This window comes from Schistocerca nitens, chromosome 1 (genome assembly GCF_023898315.1).
Source record: "Schistocerca nitens isolate TAMUIC-IGC-003100 chromosome 1, iqSchNite1.1, whole genome shotgun sequence".
Classification (NCBI taxonomy): Eukaryota; Metazoa; Arthropoda; class Insecta; order Orthoptera; family Acrididae; genus Schistocerca; species Schistocerca nitens.
The window spans coordinates 75785171-75806180 of NC_064614.1; positions in this window are offsets into that span (position 1 = coordinate 75785171).

Below are 21010 nucleotides of genomic sequence, written 5' to 3' on the forward strand. Positions count from 1 at the left end.
TGTTTGCTGGGCCGGAGGTCCGTGTCCCGGCGCGCGGTACGAGCGCTGGTAATGGCTAAGTACCGTCCGAGGAGCGGGTAGAGGCGCCGCCGCCCATTCAGCGCTTGCCGGAACGCCCGCTAAGTGGCCCACCAGGGCTGCTCCGATATTAAGTGGCGCCAGACGCGGCCACAATGCCCGGCGCCGCCCACTGCAGTTGTAATTGTCCACGCGGTCCGGCGGGGCCGTGTTCCGTTGTACAGCGCACTGGTTACTGCTGTCGCGAGACTCGGTACAAGAGCGCTGGGACCGCCGTTTTGCTTTCAAGCGTCAAATCGGCCGCAACTGCTGAATAACTGCGCGCTTGCTTACTTACTACTGCTGCAAGTGAACAAGTGGCATTTCGCAGACTCTCTGTTGATGTTGATAGTTTCTTCGTCCAAGAATATTACGTCATACGACTGTTACAGATACCGTTCATTGTGTGTAGAGTAAACAATTTAATACAGATTTACAGATAAGTACTACGCTGGTGCATAAGTTAGAAGCGGTTATTTTTTTTTTTTTTTTTGCATGTTGATATTCCGATTGCTATGGATTTGTTTGTAGATGTCTTTTTTATTAGTAGTTCACCGATGCAATTTCAGATTACATACCGTCGTACCGACATTTTGTAATTTGGAGATAGTGAGTGGGACTTTACACGCTACAAAATAGAGTGCCAAGTGGAGAAATGAAATCATTTTCGACACTTTCTTCTGTTTGATATTAGTAGAGGAGTGACAGCAGCGAAGTCAACCACAATCATTTCCGCCGTATATGGCGATTAAGCCATTGGAAATAGCACGGTAAGAAAATTGTTTCCTCGCTTTAAAAAGGATCCTTTTGGCATCGGTTGACTCTTCACGTTCAAGAAGAACTTCGGAGTCTTATGAAGATCGTTTGAACACATTAATTCACCGTGATCCACGTCAGTGTAGCTGAGAACGAGCAGATGTGATGAAGTGTGGTCATTCCACCATCGTGCGACATTTGAATGCAATGGGGAAATTTCATAAGTCGGTACTGAATGCTCTAAGCCAAATTCCCAAAAATATGTACATCTCTATTCCCTCGCCATCAACTGGCACCTGAACAGCACCGGCTATTCCATGCCTGTGTCGATACTTTTTTTTTTCTCATCAGTCTACTGACTGGTTTGATGCGGCCCGCCACGAATTCCTTTCCTGTGCTAACCTCTTCATCTCAGAGTAGCACTTGCAACCTACGTCCTCAATTATTTGCTTGACATATTCCAATCTCTGTCTTCCTCTACAGTTTTTGCCCTCTACAGCTCCCTCTAGTACCATGGAAGTCATTCCCTCATGTCTTAGCAGATGTCCTATCATCCTGTCCCTTCTCCTTAACAGTGTTTTCCACATATTCCTTTCCTCTCCGATTCTGCGCAGAACCTCCTCATTCCTTACCTTATTAGTCCACCTAATTTTCAACATTCGCCTATAGCACCTCATCTCAAATGCTTCGATTCTCTTCTGTTCCGGTTTTCCCACAGTCCACGTTTCACTACCATACAATGCTGTACTCCAGACGACATCCTCAGAAATTTCTTCCTGAAATTAAGGCCGGTATTTGATATTAGTAGACTTCTCTTGGCCAGAAATTCCTTTTTTGCCATAGCGAGTCTGCTTTTGATGTCCTCCTTCCTCCGTCTGTCATTGGTTATTTTACTGCCTAGGTAGCAGAATTCCTTAACTTCATTGACTTCGTGACCATCAATCCTGATGTTAAGTTTCTCGCTGTTCTCATTTCTACTACTTCTCATTACCTTCGTCTTTCTCCGATTAACTCTCAAATCATACTGTGTACTCATTAGACTGTTCATTCCGTTCAGCAGATCATTTAATTCTTCTTCACTTTCACTCAGGATAGCAATGTCATCAGCGAATCGTATCACTGATATTCTTTCACCTTGTATTTTAATTCCACTCCTGAACCTTTCTTTTATTTCCATCATTGCTTCCTCGATGTACAGATTGAAGAGTAGGCGCGAAAGGCTACAGCCTTGTCTTACACCCTTCTTAATACGAGCGTTCTTGATCGTCCACTCTTATTATTCCCTCTTGGTTGTTGTACATATTGTATATGACCCGTCTCTCCCTATAGCTTACCCCTACTTTTTTCAGAATCTCGAACAGCTTGCACCATTTTATATTGTCGAACGCCTCTCCCCGATGCTATACAATCTGCATATTGAGCAAGCAGTAAAGGAAACAAAAGGAAAGTTCGGAGTAAGTATTAAAATCCATGGAGAAAAAATAAAAACTTTGAGCTTCGCCGATGACATTGTAATTCTGTCAGAGACAGCAAAGGACTAGGAAGAGCAGTTGAACGAATGGACAGTGTCTTGAAAGGAGGACATCAGATGAACATCAACAAAAGCAGTACAAAGATAATGGAATGTAGTCGAATTAAGTCTGGTGATGCTGAGGGAATTAGATTTTGAAATGAGGTACTTAAAGGAGTTTTGCTATTTGTGGAGCAAAATAACTGAAGTAGAGAGGATGTAAAATGTAGACTGGCAATGGGAAGGAAAGCGTTTCTGAAGAAGAGAAATTTGTTAACATCGAGTATAGATTTAAGTGTCAGGAAGTCGTTTCTGAAAGTATTTGTATGGAAGTGAAACATGGACGATGAATAGTTTAGACAAGAAGAGAATAGAAGCTTTCGAAATGTGGTGCTACAGAAGAATGCTGAAGATTAAATGGATAATTCATATAACTAATGAGTAGGTATTGAATAGGATTGGGGAGAAGAGAAGTTTGTGGCACAACTTGACTAGAAGAAGGGATCGGTTGGTAGGACATGTTCTGAGGCATCAAGGAATCACCAATTTAGTACTGGAGGGCAGCGTGGAGGCTAAAAATCGTAGAGGGAGACCAAGAGATGAATACACTAAGCAGATTCAGAAGCATGTAGGCTGCAGTAGGTACTGGGAGATGAAGAAGCTTGCACAGGTTAGAGTAGCATGGCTAGCTGCATCCAACCAGTCTCAGGACTGAAGACCACAACAACAACATTGTGTTCAGATGTTTTAATTCTGCCTCTGAATCACCTTGGAGGTAGGAAATCGATTATTAGTGCGAATTAGTGAAAGAAGAAATAATACTGACCCGCATGCATGCCCGGAAAGTGATGTTGCACGTACGGAGGTGTTGGCACTGCTCGGTGTCGCTTTTAGCGCAGTAAGCTGTCGCGGCAGGGAGCGCTGTAGCAGTGCATCTAGAGGAAAAAAAGGAAGCCCCCGGCGGGGATTTGGGCAAGTATTCACTGCGGCAGAGAAACGGCAAGTGCGGTGGGAGGTAACCTGCGAGAGCAGGGGGCGTACGCGCAGTCGCACCGCTTAATGGCGCGTGCGGACGGCGAGTTATACGGGCAGATAAAAAGGCCCGCCGCGCCGGCACGCGGGGAAACAATCGCGGGGTTACGTGCTGCGCGCCTGGCGTGCTTTATGGAGCCGCTGCGGTCCGTGGGCCGCGGCAAAGAAAGCGCAGAGGGAGCGCCCGGAGAGGTGCGCCGGGTGACGCTGATCCACTGTGAGACAGCCGCAGCTTATCTCCTGCTGGAGCGCGCTTATCTCCAGAGCCAGAAGCGCCACTGTACGACGTTTTTACACGCCACTAGGGGCGAACGTAAAAGGGGACACCCATGCCTTCCTTACTGTCAGTTGCAGGGGCGGAGTGGATCCGTGTATCTTAAGAATTCACTGAAAAATATTTTTCTCACTATTGCAGTGGTGATTCGGAAGCAATCAGTAAACATCAAGAGAGTTCTGTATGAGAATGGTCACCCTGCTTCAGTAATTATTAACATAGTAGTCACCACTTCTAGCTGTCATTTTTAGTTGAAATGGTTCAAATGGCTCTGAGCACTATGGGACTTAACTTCTAAGGTCATCAGTCCCCTAGGACTTAGAACTACTTAAACCTAACTAACCTAAGGACATCACACACATCCATGCCCGAGGCAGGATTCGAACCTGCGACCGTAGCGGTCGCTCGGCTCCAGACTGTAGCCCCTAGAACCGCTCGGCCACTTTGGCAGGCTCTCAGTTTTAGTGTTCCGTACCTCACTACGACAAGGATGTAGTCCACATCTGCATCTCCATCCACGCTCCGCAAACCACCTGACGGTGTATGACGCAGGGTTCCTTGAGTACCTTTATCAGTTCTCTCTTCTATTCCAGTCTCGTATTGTTCGTGGAAGGAAAGACTGTCGGTATGCCTCCGTGTGGGCTCTAATCTCTCTGATTTTATCCTCATGATCTCTTCGCGAGATATATGTAGGAGGGAGCAACATACTTCTTGACTCCTCGGTGAAGGTATGTTCTCGAAACTTCAACAAAAGCCCGTACCGAGCTTCTGAGCGTCTCTCCTGCAGAGTCTTCCACTGGAGTTTATCTATCATCTCCGTAACGCTTTCGCGATTACTAAATGATCCTGTAACGAAGCGCGCTGCTCTCCGTTGGATCTTCTCTATCTCTTCTATCAACCCTATCTGGTACGGATCCCACACCGGTGAGCAGTATTCAAGCAGTGGGCGAACAAGTGTACTGTAACCTACTTCATTTGTTTTCGAACTGCATTTTCTTAGAATTCTTCCAATGAATCTCAGTCTGGCATTTGCTTTACCGACGATTAATTTTATATGGTCATTCCATTTTAAATCACTCCTAATACCTACTCCCAGATAATTTACGGAATTAACTGCTTCCAGTTGCTGACATGCTATATTGTAGCTAAATGATGCAGGATCTTTCTTTCTATGTATTCGCAGCACATTACACTTGTCTACATTGAGATTCAATTGCCATTCCCTGCACCATGCGTCAATTCGATGCAGATCCTGCTGCTTTTCAGTACAATTTTCCATTGTTACAACCTCTTGATGTACTACAGCATCATCCGCAAAAAGCCTAATTGAGCTTCTGATGATATCTGCAAGATCATTTATATATATTGTGAATAGCAACGGTCCTACGACACTCCCCTGCGGCACACCTGAAATCACTGTTACTTCGGAAGACTTCTCTCCATTGAGAATGACATGCTGCGTTCTGTTATCTAGGAACTCTTCAATCCAATCACACAATTGGTCTGATAGTCCATATGCTCTTACTTTGTTCATTAAACGACTGTGGGGAACTGTATCAAACGCCTTGCGGAAGTCAAGGATCACGGCACATACATTCGCCCTTACATTCGCCTCTACAGTTCAATCTGTACATAGAAGAAGCTGTGATGGAAACATAAGAAAGGTTCAAGTGAGGAATTCAAATTCAAGGTGAAATGATCAATGATACGATTCGCTGAAGACACTGCCATCCTGAGTGAGAGTGAAGAAGAATTACGATATCTGCTGAATGAAATGTACAGTCTAATCAGCACAGAATATGGTCTGAGAGTAAATCGAAGAAAGACGAAAGTAATGAGAAGCAGCAGAAATGAGAACAGCGAGAAACTTTACATCAGGATTGATGGTCATATAGTGGATGTCTAAGGAATTCTGCTACCTTGGCTGCATAATAACCAATGGTGGATGGAGCAAGGAGGACATCAAAAGCAGACTAGCACAGGGGAAAAAGGTCATCCATGGCCAAGAGAAGTCTACAAGTATCAAACATATGCCTTAATTTGAGGAAGAAATTTCTGAGAATGTACATTTGGAGCACAGCATTGTGTGGTAGTGAAACATGGTCTGTCGGAAAACTGGAGCAGAAGAGAATCGAAGCATTTGAGAAGTGGTGCTATAGACGAACGTTGAAAGTTAATTAGACTGGTAGGGTAAGGAATGAGGAGGTTCTGCGCAGAATAGGATAGGAAAGGATTATATGAAACACTGACAAGGAGAAGGGGCAGGATAATAGTACATCCGTTAACACATCACAGAATGACTTGCATGGTACTAGAGGGAGCTGTAAAGGGCAAAAGCTGTAGAGGAAGGAAGAAAGTGGAATATATCTAGCAAATAATTGAGGACGTAGGTTGCAAGTGCTACTCTGAGATGAAGAGGATTGCACAGGATAGCAATTAGTACCGGGCCGCATCAAACCATTCAGAAGACTGGTGACTCAGAAAAAAAGCCTTCCAGGCCACGTATTTCACGAAGTACGAATCAAACTGTAAGGCGATGGAATACAGCAGAAAGGAAAAACGACTTCCTTGACAACAGTATTGGGACGGATACAGTAGTGGAAAAAGGTTAATAACTCGGAAAAGGAAAAAAAGAGAGGTTCACACTGTAAATTAACGAAAATATATGAGAAGTTGTTAATTCGTAATTATATCACATAAATACATAATTTTTTTGCTTCGCTGTTTGTTGTCCGTCTGTTTCCATCCGATGGTTAAAATTTGTCAGAAACTATGTTCTATTGCCCATTCGCGTGTAAAAATTTCAGCTTTTGAGTCAATGCAATCAACAGATACGAGCTTCTCTAAAGACATATTTTACTCAGGGAAAGGCAGAGGTATCAACTTGAAATTTATGCCAAATGCTAAGTTGAACTCTTCCTGACTTCTAAGTCAGTGCAATCAAAACATATGGCCATTTACGTCACATATTTTTTTATACTAGTAAGCTCAGTCATCAAAAACTATAGATGAACAATGTATCTCTATGTCCAGTCCGGTAGTCTTGCGTTAAACCACGCGCTTTGAAATCCAGAGGTCGTGGGATTCAAACTCCGTCAAGCCCCGATTTTTTTCTCTTTGTTTTAACATGGATAGTCAAGCAGCAGTTAGAGTTGACGGTAAATTGAGTTCATGGTTCAGAGTAGTTTCAGGGGTAAGACAAGGCTGCAACCTGTCTCCACTGTTGTTCATATTATTTATGGATCATATGTTGAAAACAATAGACTGTCTGGGTGAGATTAAGATATGTGAACACAAAATAAGCAGTCTCGCATATGCGGATGACTTAGTTGTGATGGCAGATTCGATTGAAAGTTTGCAAAGTAATATTTCAGAGCTAGATCAGAAATGTAAGGACTATGGTATGAAGATTAGCATCTCCAAAACGAAAGTAATGTCAGTGGGAAAGAGATATAAACGGATTGAGTGCCAAATAGGAGGAACAAAGTTAGAACAGGTGGACGGTTTCAAGTACTTAGGATGCATATTCTCACAGGATGGCAACATAGTGAAAGAACTGGAAGCGAGGTGTAGCAAAGCTAATGCAGTGAGTGCTCAGCTACGATCTACTCTCTTCTGCAAGAAGGAAGTCAGTACCAAGACTAAGTTATCTGTGCACCGTTCAAACTTTCGACCAACTTTGTTGTATGGGAGCGAAAGCTGGGTGGATTCAGGTTACCTTATCAACAAGGTTGAGGTTACGGATATGAAAGTAGCTAGGATGATTGCAGGTACTAGTAGATGGGAACAATGGCAGGAGGGTGTCCACAGTGAGGAAATCAAAGAAAAACTGGGAATTAACTCTATAGATGTAGCAGTCAGGGCGAACAGGCTTAGATGGTGGGGTCATGTTACGCGCATGGGAGAAGCAAGGTTACCCAAGAGACTCATGGATTCAGCAGTAGAGGGTAGGAGTAGTCGGGGCAGGCCGAGGAGAAGGTACCTGGATTCGGTTAAGAATGATTTTGAAGTAATAGGTTTAACATCAGAAGAGGTACCAATGTTAGCACTGAATAGGGGATCATGGAGGAACTGTATAAGGGGGGCTATGCTCCAGACTGAACGCTGAAAGGCATAATCAGTCTTAAATGATGATGATGATGATGATGATGATGTTTTAACTTAGCCTTCACCTCTCAACGACGTGAATAGTCGCCAAAAATAACACTTGGTTCGGATTCCACGTTCAACTGTAGATCCCCTTTCTCTGGCTGGATGACCGGGGTAGGTTTGGGATATGAAACTCGCCGAAGTGGTGTCCAATGGAAATACTAGCACCAGGCCATTGGGCTATCTTTAATTATAATTACTATATCTGTATACGAGAATAATTAAGTTTGCATTAAGCCCTCAGAGCGCTAATCGTACTTGCCGGTTCCTTTTTATTTTTTGTTTTCAGTTCCGAGCCCTCAATTTGAAACGCAAATTCAGATGTAACATGCAATCGAATTTCAAAAGTATTCAACTGACGAACGGTAGCGCGCGCTAGTCGCTGCAGTTACCATCTCGCCGTCTGTTTCGGTTTGAGATATCTTGCTAGCTTTTTATCAGCGGCGGAGCTAAACCATTCATATAAAATCTGAAAATGAACTATGTTTTGGATAGTTAGTCAAGTATGCAATGTTATTCACACGAAATAAAAAGAGTATGATGGTAACATCAAATGAAGACAGTGAATGGAAAGCTGAAGGTTTTGAACGTTACGCAATGTTCCTGACTGCATCGGAGGTCTCGATCGTAAACACATCAGAATTCTCAGTCCAAACATTTGAGCTCATACACTTCACTGATAAACGTTTTTCTCTCTATTGCTGTTGGCGCCATATGACTTCCTATCTCTTTACCTGGGTAAACAAACATTCATTCTTACGGAAAGAATCGGCTATTCAGGAATTTTCAGAGGTTCCGTTCCAAATGAAAAGCTTGTGGAAAATCTATGGATACACCGAAACAAAGACATTTAACAGAAAAGCATGACATGGCATTTGCTTATGTGATGGTAGGAGTTAGAACTTTTCGCTGATGGAAAATTAAATGTGGCCCTACGGCGGAAAGCAATTGAGTTATATTCAGATATTTAACTTTCGCCTAACTCTAGCACGCAGTTATGTTGAGAATACTTATGTTAAATTTAACAGTCAGATAAGGTTGGCGCGTAGGTGTATTGAGTGTACTTTTGGTAAAGCTAGTAGGAGTTGGAAAATACAACACTGCCCTTTAGGAGTCTTCCTGTACTGCGCCGAACTCTGTAAAAACCATTACAGGACTTTAAAAACTATGTTGGAATGAGAGATGGGTTTAAACACAAAGACGTCTTAGAAGAAAATCTCACATTTCCCATTAGAAGTCAGTATGTACTGGTGCCAAACACATCTGAAAGCGAATACACGACATTACAACTATATTGGAGGGGGGTTGTATTTAATCCAGAAAGACATCTTGAACCTAACTAACCTAAGGACATAACACATATCCATGCCCGAGGCAGGATTCGAACCTGCGACCGTAGCGGTCACGCGGTTCCGGACTCAAGCGCCTAGAACCGCACGGCCGCACCTGCCGGCCGTAAATCTCACAAGTATGAATCAAACCACTATGGAGGACCCACTTCATCAGCGGAAAACGTTCGCGTTAAATTTACTAACCACTTTGTTAATGAAGGCAGATCTGAACATGCAAACCATATGATATGAACGAAAGTGTACTTATTATCGATAAAGCTTTCCTTAACTATATTTTTTTTGATCCATTTTCCTCACAGAAGAACAGAACGGTTTCCCTTACTGAGCGATTCCATTGTCAAATGAATTCATTGTTTCTCTACACGTGCTTTATCGTTGGTGTTCATGAGATAAAGCGATAGACAACGTGAACACTGTCACACTTCAGTATTTCACTAAACTAATTGCAGCTGTAATTAAATAGAAATTAACGGTTAAAACCTGAGGAATAATAACATTAATGCATCGGGAAGTCTAGAGAAATATTTTTACTGCTAAATTAACAGTAAATAATGCTTTTTAGAAGTAAAAGAACTGCTACCCTCGGTCGCACTATAGGATTGTACGTAATGTACACCCTAAACTATGTAACACAAACAGAATTTTGTTATGCACACAGGTGCGTCTTCTGGCTGACGAAGGAAACCGTGCAGTTTCATACCTGCAGTTGATGAAGACGTCATTCGTCTCGTATTAGTAGCTGTATCAAACTTCGTCAGGGTCGAGAAGTTGGCTTTACCGGCAGTAATTAATTTTCCCTCACTTCCTTCTAACCGTGCGGCAGTGTGGCATTCAAAAGGAGGGATGTTTTGATGTAATTACATAACCCAGTTCCAGGGACACTCAGTGAAATTCAGTTGTTTATTCAGTATGTTATTAATTAATATGTTTAAAAAATTGCATAACGATTTTTGTGTGTTTCCGAGACTTAAGAGACGGAAATTAGATAACATTATTCGTTACTTAGCTTATTACTTTTTTGTATGATTTTAATTTTGATGCAATAACATCACTTCAGAATTGTGAATTTTGACCTATTTGATGGAAATCATTAGGTATGGTCCTTTGTGTGGAGGAGGACGCCGTAAGAGCAAGAAGGTACGTGATGGTTAGCATCATCTAAGTAATTGTAGAGTAACAAATCAGCAAAATTCTCTCAGAACTCAATTGTAAAAGTGATCGTGATTTTTGGGGGGCGGTCCATTTAGTGTGGTAGTATCGAGTAGTGTCAGCGAGAAAGTAGTCTTATTTCTTGCCAGTCTTTATATAGGACCCTGTAGGATTACTCTACCTTTCGTCAGTCTTATTAAGCACCCAATACCCAACGCCCACATCATGTATTCTGTATCTCACGCAATGGACCTCGCACTACGCGCCACGTTGGCGCAAGTGTATTGCAATCCTTGCACTTTGTGCAGTGGAAGGTGGTTGATAGAGGGTGTGATGTTTACTGTTTGTGAGGGGAAAATTACCTACATATAATACGAGATTTGAAAGTAAACTGCCGGCCTTCAGCGTGATATTCCATGATAGCTTCTCATTGCTCGCGTCTCTTTTCCACTCATCATCCCTTACGAACTCCTCTAGGTACAACACGATAGTAATTTGAAATTTTGTTTTTACATCAGTGTCTCTGTTAAGTAATGGAACTGATGTTCCATGCTAGTACTTTGCTTTCGTCCGATTTCAGTGCAAGATAATCTACTTGATCATGATACACAGCAAAAACGTGATTCCTGACCCAAGCCTCTCTAAACGAAGAAAATACTGCCTGCCCATGGGAAGGTACACTTCACATTATTTTTAGTATTCCTATGATACCATTTAAAACGGTTGGTATTTGATAGGCAGCTGTTGGGCTACTCCCGCCAGCAGTACACCACTGCAGCCTCCATTGGACTTACACGCCCACGTGTTACCAGATTGTGAAAAACAATGTGCCTGCCTCAAGTACAAAATGTGTACGAAAACGAAGTTTTTCGACTACTTGAAGAAAACCCTAACTCCGGCCCCAATTGCCGGCCGGAGTGGCCCAGCGTTTCTAGGCGCTACAGCCTGGAACCGCGCGGCTGCTACGGTCGCAGGTTCGAATCCTGCCTCGGGCATGGATGTGTGTGTTGTCCTTAGGTTAGTTAGGTTTCAGTAGTTCTACGTTCTAGGGGACTGATGACCTCAGAAGTTAAGTCCCATAGTGCTCAGAGCCATTTGAACCATCCGGCCCCAATTAAAATTAAGAACAGACTATGGGGTGGTAGGAGATAATATAGATAACTGCAACATATCAGTAGTACAGATTAGATACAGATCTGGTGAGTGAGCAGGCCAAGGCAAAATGTCGACACTCTGCAGATCATGTTGGTTTACAACAACGGTATGTGAGCGAGTATTATCCTGTTGGAAAAAAAAAACTCTGTAATGCTACCCTTGAATGGCAGCACAACAGGTCGGATCACCAGAATAACAAATTTGTAGTGCTCCTGTTGTCATACGAAACCGCACCCTCATCACATATGCAGGTGTGTAGGTCCAGTGTCTTCAGCCTGCAGACTGGTAGGCTGCAGATCACGGCACTGCTACTAGCACCGAGGCAGAACCATGTTTTATCAGAAGACGCAACACTTCTCTGCAACGCGCTCACACTCGACTTTACTGAAGTCGCAAATGGCGGTGGTTTGGGGCAGGTGGAATCCACTCTACTAGGTGTCTGGCCCGGAGCTGTCCTTGAAGCAACCATTTTCAACAGTTCGTTGTGTCACTGCGGTGCCAAGTGCTGCTCAAATTGCTGGTGCAGATGCAGTGCGATGGTACGGCTGGTCCTGGCGGAGGTTCGAGTCCTCCCTCCGGCATGGGTGTTAGGATAATTTAGGTTAAGTAGTGTGTAAGCTTCGGGAATGATGACATAAGCAGTTAAGTCCCATAAGATTTCACACACTTCTTTTTGCTGTGCGATGCGCCGGAGCAATACGTCGAACAGTATGGTCTTTCCTGTCAGTCGTGCCATGTGGCTTTCCGGATCCCTGTCATCTTGTGACAGTACATTCTCGTGGTCACCGCTGCCAGCAATCATTTGCAGTGACTACATTCCTGCCAATTCTTTCTGCAATATCGCGGAAGGAACATCCATCTCCTGGTAGCCCCATTACACGACCTGGTCCAAGCCCAGTGAGGTGCTGATAATGGCTCTTTGTCACCTTAAAGGAATTCTTGATTAGCATCAACTCACCAAGTCCAGTCTCGAAAATAGCTAACGCTCCCGGTTGCTGTAGCGTGTATTTAAAACAAACTTGATTTGGATCCTGATACTGGCACTACTAGCGCCACTCTTATTCGACAGCCGCGAAATGTGAACACACATCACCTTTCAGATGCCGAAACACTCCTACTAACTGCCGTATATGTCGCACAACTCATTCTTGATGTTGTGACTTTTCCGTAGTGTATTTTGGTGATCAACGAAAAACAGGACTTAAAACCAATTCAGCAGTTTCGCGAAGTCACGTGATAGGTTTGATACTGTTCCCTCCACAGAAAAATTTAATCCTTTTGGAAAATGCTAATATAACTGTGGCCCTCATTAAAATTAAGATCAATCAAGGAAGAAAAGTATTTAAAATTAATTCAGCAGTTTCGCGAGGTCACATGATATTTTGTAAGCTGTTTCTTGCACAGAAACATTTCATCCGTTTGGAAAACGTTAATATAACTGTGGTCCTCATTAAAATTAAGTTCAAGAGTATGATACGCTTAGAGATGCTACAGAGATCAACAGCATTCGTGATTTATGTACGAGAGACCTGTGAGAGAGCTTTCTATCGCCTGCTAAAATGGAGTGGTGTGGAGCCCGCCTGTGGACAGTACTTGTCATACAGTGTATTAAGTTTGGACCTTAAACATCAGATGTTAACTTATTTCAATTACACTATGAGACAGAGCAGACAATTACGTTAATGTTGCGAACTGGTATGATCTACTATGGTGCAATGAAGTTTTTATTACCTCTTCGTCTCTACATCGCAACGACTTTAAAAATAAATTACATCTAGTTTTTAATTAGATAATTATTTGAACCAGCAGAAAATAGCAATATTTTATTAGGGAAAGGCATAAGTTTAATGACAGAGAGTGCTAATGAACGACGCTGAAGATATTATCGGTGGAGGCAGCTGCGAAAGCAGCCCGGCAGAAGACAAGCCAGACCGCTGTGCGTGGGCAGAGGAACGGTGTTGGGCATTACAGTAATTACTGGCCGGTGGCGCCGGAAGTTTGCATCCCTGGGCGGGGAAGTACCGCCCGCCTGTTTTATTTCGCCACCGCAGGACTCTGCCAGGGCTGCCACCACTTCCACCAACTTGCCGGACGGCTCGCTCCATCGCTCCCAGCGGCGCGCGTCGAGCACAGTGTTCCGAATCCACCCGAGAGCTGCCGAAGGCAGCCGAGTCACACTGCGTTCCCCAAACGTATTAGGGCCGCCTGTGTGAAGAGGCCGAGTTTCATAACAATATTAAAGGTTCTCTGCTGAGTTCAACTTTATAAGTACGGCTGGGACTGTATATTTTACCACTTCAGCAACGGCCTAGGGGCATGCGGTCCAACTCGAACAGCAGCTGGGGAATTTCCTCCGTAGTATATTTGTCTGCAGTTATTTTATCGGAAAATTCCCCTTGGAATCACAACGAGTCTTTACTTCCGTTCGTGTTTATGCGCCACTGGCGCGAGCTACAGTCGTTCTTAGTTTAATTTCGCTTTCGCCTTACTGTGTGTCGGAGTGGGCAAAAGTGAATTAAAAATATTTCTTCTGTGGTCTTGCTATTTAAACGCAACGGAAGACTATTATATCACTTCCAGCACTGCATTTTTCTGCAGGATGATGATGATGAGCCGGCCGAAGTGGCCGTGCGGTTAAAGGCGCTGCAGTCTGGAACCGCAAGACCGCTACGGTCGCAGGTTCGAATCCTGCCTCGGGCATGGCTGTTTGTGATCTCCTTAGGTTACTTCAGTTTAACTAGTTCTAAGTTCTGGGGGACTAATGACCTCAGCAGTTGAGTCCCATAGTGCTCAGAGCCATTTGAACCATTTTTTTTATGATGATGATGAGAACAACACAAACACCCAGTCATCTCGAGGCAGGTGATTTTCTGCAGGAAAAACAGCGTATGAAACACATTTGGGAAAGGCGACGTCGTCTAAATAACTTACCGATGAGCACTTGAGGAAATGAACAGATAATTGGAACGAAAATGAGTAAATAGTGTTTCGGACTTATAATCCTTCTAAAAGGAAAATATTTTAACTGCAGGGAGATAATACACTAATGAACTAGAAAATGAATTTTCTAAAGACCGAATTAATTTCTGTTTCCCATTAAGCTTGAACAACTGTTGCATGCTTATAAAGTGAAGAAAAGTTTGCAATTTTCTCTATTTATAATTTTATCATAATTTTATGCGGTAACGTTATAAATTGGTGGGTTAGAAGTACAATAAATACAGAGAAACATCTTATGATGAAACGATGTGGGATCAGTTAAACGGTAAAGTGATAAATAATATTGTTGGTAAGATTAAATTATTCGAATGTTAAGTTTTACGAAATTTTCAAAGATAATGGAAGTGTGCAATGACTACGTATGATATTAGTTGTGATCTCTTGCTATTTTGAAATGTTTTGTCTGTATCATTTCCCGCTTTACAGTGAAATAAGGTTTTCTTCTTCTTGTTGGCTGACATTGTAAGGAGGTCCACTAACTCTCAGTATCTTTTTCTATCTTTCGTTCAACTAACAGTTTACTTATACGGGCGACAATTAATATTCTATTACACCATCACCGATAATTCACTGGAATAGTACGAACGACAAAATGCAATGATAAAGGAAAACGAAAGTAAAGGAGACTATTGTAGGGAAATCACTTCAAATGGTTCAAATGGCTCTGAGCAGTATGGGACTTAACATCTGTGGTCTTCAGTCCCCTAGAACTTAGAACTACTTAAACCTAACTAACCTAAGGACATCACACACATCCATGCCCGAGGCAGGATTCGAACCTGCGACCGTAGCAGTCGCGCGGTTCCGGACTGAGCGCCTAGAACCGCTAGACCACCGCGGCCGGCGGGGAAATCAGTGCTAGGCTGTTATACAAAGGAAGAGTCTTAAGTAAATACGATTCATTGACAAAATAAATTGCTTACAAACCACTATTATGCCCTACCCGTCGGTACTTCTCGACAGTATGAGACCCCTATAGCATAGATGGAGTAGCAAAAGAGGTACAGAAGATCCAATGAAGAGAGACAGTTTGCCTCACGATTTATATATAATGAATTTGCTCAATAAAGTTAAGTGAGTGACTACGAAACAAGAGTTGTGCATCATATAGAGGACTAAATCCATTTGTATATTTCTCGCAATACTTTTCACATGAGATTGCTGGCGGACTACCTGTTGTCTTATTTTCTGTTACGCTATATCAGAAGTACCGGGTGATCAAAAAATCAGTATAAATTTGAAAACTTAATAAACTACGGAATAATGTAGATACAGAGGTAAAAATTGGCACACATGCTTGGAATGACATGGGGTTTTATTAGAACAAACAAAACGAATTTCACAAAATGTCCGACAGATGGCGCTGGACAGCAAACCGTCAGCAACAGCTACCGTGACGGGTGAGAGGTACGCCGATATGTTACAGAATCGCATCATCCCCAGCCTGTCTGATAAACACACCTGCTGGAACGTACGATGTTTATGCAGGATGGCGCTCCACCCCATATTGCTAGACGCGTGAAAGATCTCTTATGTGCATCGTTTGGTGATGATCGTGTGCTCAGCCGGCACTTTCGTCATGCTTGGCCTCCCAGATCCTCAGACCTCAGTCCGTGCGATTATTGGCTTTGGCGTTACCTGAAGTCGCAAGTGTATAGTGATCGACCGACATCTCTAGGGATACAACATCCGACACCAATGCCTCACCATAACTCCGACATGCTTTACAGTGCTGTTCACAACATTATTCCTCGTCTACAGCTATTGTTGAGGAATGATGGTGGACATATTGAGCATTTCCTGTAAAGAACATCACCTTTGCTTTGCCTTACTTTGTTATGCTAATTATTGCTATTCTGATCAGATGAAGCGCAATCTGTCGGACATTTTTGAACATTTGTATTTTTTGGTTCTAATAAAACCCTATGTCATTCCAAGCATGTGTGTCAATTTGTACCTCTCTATCTACATTATTCCGTGATTTATTCAGTTTTCGAATTTATACTGACTTTTTGATTACCCAGTACATCAAATCAACCTGAACTGTTGCACAAACTCTTGGATTACATTAGTAATTTTGATAATCATCTGACTACACTCATAACTGATGTCGCTCGAAGTGACGATGAGTCATTGCACCAAGACATATGCCCATGACAATGAGAGAGACGCATTGCTATATTGGTATATGTAGAATTGAGTTTATTTTGGCGTATGAGGCTTCTGCCTGCCTTGTGATGGATCCTTCCAGATTATCTTCTACTAGTGACATCATGGCAGAGTAGCACTTGCGTACAACGTCTTCAATTTGTAGGACGTAGTCCAGTGTCTGCCTTTCTCTACATCTGCACTCACTAAAGCTCTCTTCAGGGTGGTGTAGTGGTTAACACATCTGCGTAGTGAGCATGAGTCCAAACCTCGGTACAGATTTTCATTCGTCGCTACCTATCGCATGTATACATCAGTAATTTGTTTAATCTGGCAGTTAAGATTTCAGTAATATGCTTGAGGTCGTTCGTGTGACGAACAACGCACAAGTATTACTGCTCACTAAAAGAAGTCTACTGGTATGATACATGGGCCGTAATTCGAGTAAGAAATTTACAGTAATATACTCTACTTTTGGAATACTGCGTTGAATGGGAGTCAATCACAGACTGATAAAAAAGGGTAAGAAGATAATCTAAGTGCTAGGGATGTGGGGTTACATACAGATATAGAAAATTTTGTGGATTGATATGATCGTAGAAGAGGAATTTCTCGGTACAGATTTCAAGGGGTAGAATGTGTGGAAAAGACTGACCAGAAGACAGAAACGGATTACAGCGCGTACTAAGGTTCTGTACGGACTGCACTCAATAGCGTCCTCCTCAATACAAAATCCAATTCACGCCTCAACCCACTTAGTATTCCTCCTAACCTCAAATTGAATTGCAGAGCACCTTAGGTACGAATGAATAGGGGATCCTACCTGACACCCACGCATAAGTGTTTTAATGAAATGAAACTGCATGCCGGCGTTTCAGGCAGGATCCCCCATTTCATTTGTTACTGAAGTACTATTCCAGTACAGCTGGAGAGCCTCTGTAACGCTGTTAGAATTTAGGTGGAATACCAAGTGGGCTGAGGCGTGAGTTGGAATGTGGATTGAGGATGGAGGCAAGCTACTGCAGTACGTGCAGTCGTGCAAAGCCACCGTACTAGGGTGATGTTGTGACTGACAATTCGCAACTTTTCACAACACAACTTTTATTTATGTAAGTTCACAAGGTTGATGACTGAACATACAAACGAAAGGTAAAAATAACCAAAAAAAGTCTCCTAATTGAGGCAAACAAAAGTTCACGTCTTACTTTCCACAAAGGTTCGTGGTAACACACTCACACACTAGTAACAGTCCAATTCCGACACGACGACGTAATCTTCGACGGTTGCAGTACACGAGGTCGGCATCCGGCGTGAAGTGAATTTCGGGTCTGGCTCTAACCCCTAAATAGCTGTCTCCAGCCAATCAGATTTCGGTGTAGTGATACTTCCTGCAGGCCGTGGCTCGAGCTCCCTTCGCAGGAAGTAGTGCTCGGAATTTCTGTTTCCATTATCTTGTGGGTAAATAGCCGGTGTTTGCCATGGTGATTTTGTGTACATAGACAATCTCTGTGGTGTTACATGTGTTGCCGGCCCTTAGGGGCTACCTTGGCTGCGGTATAACAGGTGACTTAGTGTTTATGGCGTCCACCTAGTGAGCAGGAGACCTGTGATCGAATCCTGACATTGGTAAAAATTTTCATTCATTGCCTCCGTCAGCATATATACGCCATAAACGCTTGAGACTTGAGAAGGTCTTTTGAACCACAGTTTCATTTCATCAAACAAATTATGTTTAAATACGTACATAGAGACCGCAAGATAACGATCCCAGTTGTTTGAGGGAAATACGTTTCTTGGGTGAAAATTATATTTGCACAAAGCAGTTGTAATCAACATTTCAGTGGAATCTGTAACGCGGGCATTTTGTTTTACTGTGCCAACATCTTTCCTTTTAAGGAATAATGAACGTCGGCTAGTCGACGACCATACGTGGTTTTTCAACAGAATGGTTTATCCTCACGTATAACGAGTATTGTACCTTCACGTGCTTGCTGTGGAAATGAAAACATTTAATCAAGGTGGTTGAGTGTGCGATAAATGATTTTAATAAGGACTTTCAGCACTGACTTAAAATAACAAAACATCTTAGCTTATCCACTGAAGTGCATTCACGCAGTCGAGCGGTTCTAGGCACTTCAGTCCGGAACCACGCCGCTGCTACGGTCGCAGGTTCGATGCCTCGGACATGGATCTGTGTGGTGTCCTTAGGTTAGTTAGGTTTAAGTAGTTCTAAGTCTGGTGGACTGATGACCTCAGATGTTAAGTCCCATAGTGGTTAGAGCCATTTTTTTGTTTTTGCATTCACGCACACACACTCATGCACACTGATACGTCACGTGGCTGCCGCCAGTACCCCTTTCTTGTAGTGTCATCTTTGCCATCGATTTCTCTTTGGCCGATTCCGAGTCAGTTGCTAATCGCGGGGCGGGTTCGGCGATTTAAATCTGCAGCGTCGAGACAGCAGCCTCACAGTGTGGTCTGTCGGTTGCGGTTACAACACGGTCGTGAGGTTGGCCCTTACTTGGTACGCATGCTTATTGCGCGCGATATTACTGGAGTGCCGCGGCCGGAGACAGCGGCAAGGTTTTGGGTTCCGGCACGAGGCGTGGTGTTTGGCTTTTCTCGGCACGCAGTGCGTGTTGAGAAGAAGAGCTTGCCGCAGCGTCGCCTGGCGTTAACCGTTCGCCTGCGCATACGGTGTGTGTTTTATTTAATCAGGTGCAATTGTATGCTTATATATAGTTGTTAATGGTTAACTAATGTTGTGTTCAGTGACGAGACAGTACGTCAATGTTATGTGACCCTTGGCATGATAATGGGCATTGGGCTTTCCATCTTAGTTTCCTACCACTTGATGAAGGATCTGTAGCTATATGAAAGGAAACCCGGTGAGCTCCTCATTATGTTGTCTCGTAAAGCTACATTAGATTTCATGAAAGTGTAGTTCTGGTGGGCTCTTTCCCATTCAAATTAATACTCATCTGTTGCTATTATGTTTCAAAGAACGATTTTATTTACGCGTGTATTGCAGTGGTTAAATGAATTCATAAGTACTGAGATTAGGTTATGTTTTATTCACTTTGGTAATATACAACCCACTCAAAAGTAGAGCTTTGCCAGTCACCACAAAGATGAAGATATACTCGTACAATACTGTTATCTGCCCCATAGTACTGTACGGTTGAGAAAGCTGGACGCTTACAAAGAATGAAAGAGAAAAACTGAATGTTTTCGAAAGAAACGTAATGAGAAAAATCTGGGGACATGTGTTGGAGAATGGCATATGGAGAATTCGAAAGAATAATGAAATTTATCAGTTAATGAAGCAACCCACTATCGTCCAGAAATTAAGAAATGGGCGGGAAATTTGACCAGAATGGAAAACAACAGAATCGCCAAGAAAGCATTTGAAGGAACTCTCCGGGCAAGACCATTGGGCCGACCTCGTACAAGGTGGAAAGATGACATAGAGAAGGACATCGCAGCATTAGGAATTTCCTCAGTGTGGAGAGAGGCTGCGAGAGATAGAAGGCGGTGGTAGCAGATCGTTGATGCAGCGCGTGTTCTACTGGACCTGTGATCGCTGAGAGAGAGAGAGAGAGAGAGAGAGAGAGGTAATCTGAATGTGCAAATACGAATGTGTTGTAGTTGATTTATATTTCAGTTGTACCGAGCACAGTGTATTTCGTCCGGTACGGTGGGACGTAGAACCGGGGCTTGACGACTTGGCCCTAGCCAATGAAACTGTGTTTTGTTAGACCGGGAAACATGTTCCTGGCCTTCTGTCTCTATTTCGGCGTTGAGTATACCGTTCTCTTTGTTCCTGGCTCTATCAGGTCGTTAAGCCTTGTAGGTCGTCCCCGCCGCTTTGGCAGCAGATGCAACTTTCGCTCGAAATATGAATTTAAACCTGTAAAGCTAGGTTACTCTATAATTAGTGCCCTCCGCCTTATTAATCATGTATTCCTTTATCAAACATTTGTATCATATTTGTATCTTGTATGACGATTGCGAAGTTTAATTTTTATAAAGGAGGGTTTCATGTGCGAATGTTCCCATGAAATATTTAGGTGCTGAGGCACTGTTTTTTATTAATTGTTTGTTGTTTAATTAGTGCCTACCTGTACTGGCATCAAATGGATTTTTCCGTAGTCAGAGGTTCGTATGCCCGGTGTCTTCATTACCGAGCGTTGAAGGTTTAGAAGTTGCCTTATTGTTACTTGTGTGCCTTATGTTATGCCTTAATGTTATACCTGGGTATGAATTTATATTACAAAAGAAAAGTTATTGCAGAGGATTGTTTTGCGGGTTCAGAGTTCGGCAAGTTTTGATTGTATGAAGTATTTACACCAACAGAAATTTTCTTAATGTTTTATGCATTTGTTACGCAGATTTCAGCAAGGGTTTAAGAAAAATTAAATTGTGCTC